The sequence below is a fragment of the Gossypium hirsutum genome, chromosome A03 (genome assembly GCF_007990345.1).
Source record: "Gossypium hirsutum isolate 1008001.06 chromosome A03, Gossypium_hirsutum_v2.1, whole genome shotgun sequence".
Lineage (NCBI taxonomy): Eukaryota > Viridiplantae > Streptophyta > Magnoliopsida > Malvales > Malvaceae > Gossypium > Gossypium hirsutum.
The window spans coordinates 16,086,424-16,091,333 of NC_053426.1; the positions used below are offsets into that span (position 1 = coordinate 16,086,424).

The following is a 4,910-nucleotide window of genomic DNA, read 5'->3' on the forward strand; positions in this document are numbered from 1 at the left end:
CCAAATCATCTTGGATCTGCTTTAGTATAAACATCTAAAGGTTAGACCTGCTATGTACCTACTCTCCGTCGAAATGGAGATGCCAGATCTGTTATCTTGGATCTGCTTTGGTGTGAGAACATCTGAAAATCAGATCTGCTATGTCTTCGATTTGTTCCCTGTAAACCAGGGATGCCAAATCTGCTATCTTCAACTTGTTCCCTATAAACACAGGGATGCCATGTTAAAATCTTTGATCTGTTTTGCTGTAAGCACAGGAATGTCTGATCTGCTATCTTCGATCTGTTCCCTATAAACACAGGGATGCCAAATCTACTATCTTCAACTTGTTCCCTATAAACACAGGGATGCCATGCTAAAATCTTCGATCTGCTTCGCTGTAAGCACAGGAGATTTAGATCTGCTATCTTCGATCTGTTTCCCTATAAACACAGGGATGCCAAATCTTGTTTCTTTGATCTACATTGTCCCATAAAAGACATAACCTGTAGAATGCGTATAAGTTCATGCCTAATAATTAGGATGCTATGATCGAAGTGAGTCAAATTCTCCTAATTAGACATGTTATAATGCAAAATGTTATGAATATGACCCTTATTTCGGACGTCATCACTCATTCCCTTATCGAAGTTTTATCTTTATACTTCTTGATGTATCAATCATACTCTGCTTGTATGCTTTCAATGAACTTAGTCCTATTGTACCATTCTCCAAATGTTGTGACCCACTGGAGATGTTTATGAAATGATCCTTTCTTAATATCAATATTGCTTAAAACGTCCAACCACCTTTTGGACTGAAGAAGAAATTTCCCCGAGTACATCCGACCCTCAAATATGGAAATCCTTTAAACAATTGTCTTGTTTCAGTTTCTTGCATTATCTAGAAATTTCCAGAGTAATATGCAAAACTTCGTTTGTAAAGATATTTAGTTCATCTATCATTATTTTAATGCAACATACTTTAAGAATAATAGAAGATGAATTTAATCTTGAGAATAATTAGATTTGAATAAATTTGTCAAAAATACAAAGGAGATTGAAGAAAAAGAATCTAAAGATAGCAAACAAGACAAAAGTTAGATGCCCTAGATATCGCCGCTTGAGCATTTATATACCAGCTCCATGAAGACTTTCTTGAATTCAACATGTGTTTAAAAGATCCAAAGTACTTTTTTGATGCCCCGATATGCAACGCGCCTCACTCTTCGTTGAATCAGATATAGCAAGATTATCGTGTGCTCTTCAAAATTTGAGCTGCCTTTTCGAGTTTTCAACTGAAAACCCCTTTGGTCACAAGCCGCCCTTTGCGGGTTTTCACCTTGGCCTCTCCATTTTTGTTTTCTTTTTTCATTTTTTTTCTCTTTTTTCTTTTCTTTTTTCCTTTTTTTTTTGAAATAGAAGTCCCAAAGTGCCCTTTGCGGGTTTTCACCTTGGCTTCCCTTCTCCTTCAGACAAAGTACTTCTTGACTGAGTCCGAATTCACTGGATCAGATAAATTCTTCCTATCCATTTCTTATCAAAATCAGTGCACCTCTAGAGAAAGCCCTCTTCGCAACATATGGCCTTTCCCAATTTGGCATCCTTTTGCATGGACAGGATCTCTTTCAGCATAAGGTTTCCTTTATGAAATTCTTTTGGACGAACCTTCTTTTTCATAAGTCTGTGTCATCCATTCTTGATACATTTGCTTAGGATGAATACTTTCAAGTTAAGTTTACTAGAGGTATTCAATTCTTGACTCCATCAAAGCTTGGAGGAAAAATCTTGATTCATAAACCCATGAGAAAGGGATTGCCCCGGCAGCAGTCCTGGCTGTTGCTTATCAAACCCTACAAAAACATGGTTCAATGATTCTCAGCAGACAAGAATGAAGTTGCTGACTTTATCCTTCAACCTGGAAGGCTGAGGTACAGAGATTACTCCCGAAGCATACATCCCACCATGACTCGATGATGTTTCTGAAGCATCCCTAATCTTCATAAATTGCCCCCAACTGTGAAGCTGCCAAATGAGCGTAGCAAATAGGAGCCACAAAAAATATGGCTGTGGTGCTCCTTTGATACATATAGGATAGAGAATGAACAAACTCTTGCAGATCATCAGCCGAAAACCCAACCTGGTCTAAGAGAACATGATAGTGGGTCTGCCTCATGATTCTAATCATTCCAGCATGGGTACCAAGGTAAAAATCATTGTTCTTTGGATGGCATACTTTGTTGTCAATGACAGTACCATGTAGCACATTGTCAGGAGATCCCTGCTGAAAAAACTTGGTATTATAGTTTTTCATACAACAATGACCACAATCTTTAGGGTTCCACTTCTTGTCAAAGAACTTACAAGCCTCAATAACTTGATCAAAACTTGATTGAATTGAGACTCGCTAACCCCATCCCTGAAAATAATGATTTGATCAGGCTTTCTCTTCCCTGCACTTGTATAGGAGTCTAAGAGAACTTCCTTCATGATACCATCATCCACTTTGTCAGAAACTGGTTTTGAAGAAAGAATCTATCATTTTAAGTTTCAGAGACTGTGTACGGCCTGATGCCCCTGGAAATCAATGGCCAACACCTGGAGCTAACCATCACAGCTATTGACGGAACATCAGACTACTCAGGAGAGCCAAACAATGTACCCATTCCAAGGATGATGGCTGGAACCTTTAAAATAACTGGAATTGAAGGTGTTTGCCCCAGCGTAAGCATAGAGAGTAAGCGGTAGTTTCTTATGCCAATTTTTACCAGTCTCGGTCATCTTCTGTAATTTATTTTTTCTTCTTTTTCTTTTCTTTTGGCAACCTTTGTTGTACTGTGGTATGGCGCCTTATCTTTGAAAAGACTGCAAACTTTTAGCATTGAGTAGTTGGATATAATCTTTTTTTTAAATGAATGACTTTTGACTTTGTAATATTGGCATATGAAGCTGTCTCCTCCTCTTAATGGAGTAGTTGACGTCCACAAAGATGAGTCATTGTCAGCTTGAAACTTTTGACGAGCTCGGGCCCATAACATAAATGCCCCATAAGTCTTGACTCCTTTAAATTTGGCATTCATTGTACAACTTATGCTGTAACACCCCTAACCCGAATCCGATCGCTGGATTTAGGCTAAAAAGGTATTACCGAGCTAAACATTAAATTTCTCTTCCACATTAACTAACATAAACAGAGATCGAGCTGAATACATATTGATCATTGTGTTATATATATGCCATTTTCATATGGCCAAAATATTTACAATTACAAAACATAGTTATCTTCAGCCTAACCTATACATGCCATATCAGGATCGAAATAAAACTGTACCAAAAAGATCGATAGTAGGATGAATTGCTGACGATCCCCGAGTCGGTGGCCAAAATCAACAATCTATAAAACAAAGAAATAAGGAACAGAGTAAGCTTTCGAGGTTTAATAAGTTTTAAGCATTTCAAACAATTAAAACTTGTCATTTAAATCGTACATTAAATATCAAAGAACTCGTATTCTAATTATATATTACTTGGCCGAATATACACAAGTACACTAATTATAAAGCCTATTGGTCGAATATATATATGTATGAATACACAAGAAATTTTCAGCACATATTTAACTATAGTATATGGCTCATACAATTACTTTAAGTCACATACTTTCATATAATGACATACATTGACCGAATAGGTCATTCTCTTATTCTTAAATATCGTATTCATCCACACGTATATATATATCGTTCTTTAATACTAATAATTCACTTTAAAATCATTTCACATATGAGTACATAATACGTACCTTAACATGTTAAATATATAGTACTTACTTGGCGGTGGTTTTTCGCGAATATTCAATGTCATAATCTTACTTAATTTACTGGCATCAAACCTATCAAGTCTTAGAACTTGAAATAAATTTCTAGCACCCGCCTGCGGGAATTTAAACCCGGTATAATACCAGCTCGTAGCCTGCAGGTCTCTAGCCCGGATAGCATTCTAGCACGAAGCTATGAGTCTTTAAGCCCGGATAACATTCCAGCATATAGCCTGTGGGTCTTTAAGCCCGGATAACATTCCAGCATATAGCCTGTGGGTCTTTAAGCCCGGATACAATTCCTCAAGTATCATGCATATTTAATCATATATTAACACATCTCATTGAACATGTCACATTAGTAGTCATTTGCTACATGCGAATATAAGCTCCATATACATTTCATTAATTAAGCTTAACCCGTATTGACCATTCGACTATAGTTCATATACTTAGATTATTTATCACACAACTTAATTCAAGTAGAATCAAAAGGTTATGATTCATCTAATATACACATATCAAGACAACATAAATTTTTATACTAAAGGCGACTACTCAAACTTACCTCGGATATCGTGCAACGATTACAACGGCTATTCGATTACTTTCTCTTTTCCCTTATCTGAGTTTGCCCCTCTATGCTCTTGAGCTAATTCAAACAAATTTAGCTTATTAAAATCCCATCATGCTAGATTATGGTCAAATATGACAAGAGATTTACTAGGTCATATAGCTACCTTTAGCTCAAATACGAAATGGTCATACCCATTTTAATCACTTCAAACATTCTAATACAATTTAATTAAACATTTCTCCAAGTATACCTTTATGACCGAATGTACATATCAAATAAATAGCTTACTTAATACATAACTCAAATAGCCAAAGTACATATAACCCTAATGACCGAATATGTATATCACCAAAATTCTTGTGACTTAACCTTTAACCCCTTTTAGCCGAATATCCATTAAATATCTAGTTCACATACACAAACACAAAATTCATATGGCTTATCATATTTTCATGTACATATCTTAACTATATAGCCGAATATATATATAGTTCATCAAACCGATATTTATTCCTATTCCCTTAACACATATGGATCA

At 36.0% G+C, this 4,910-nt stretch overlaps 1 pseudogene; it reads right to left on the reverse strand.

Annotated features, from left to right (window-relative positions):
- Nucleotides 1-1,892: 1,892 nt before the first annotated feature.
- LOC121225112 (protein argonaute 4A-like) lies at nucleotides 1,893-2,710 on the reverse strand (annotated as a pseudogene).
- Nucleotides 2,711-4,910: the final 2,200 nt, after the last annotated feature.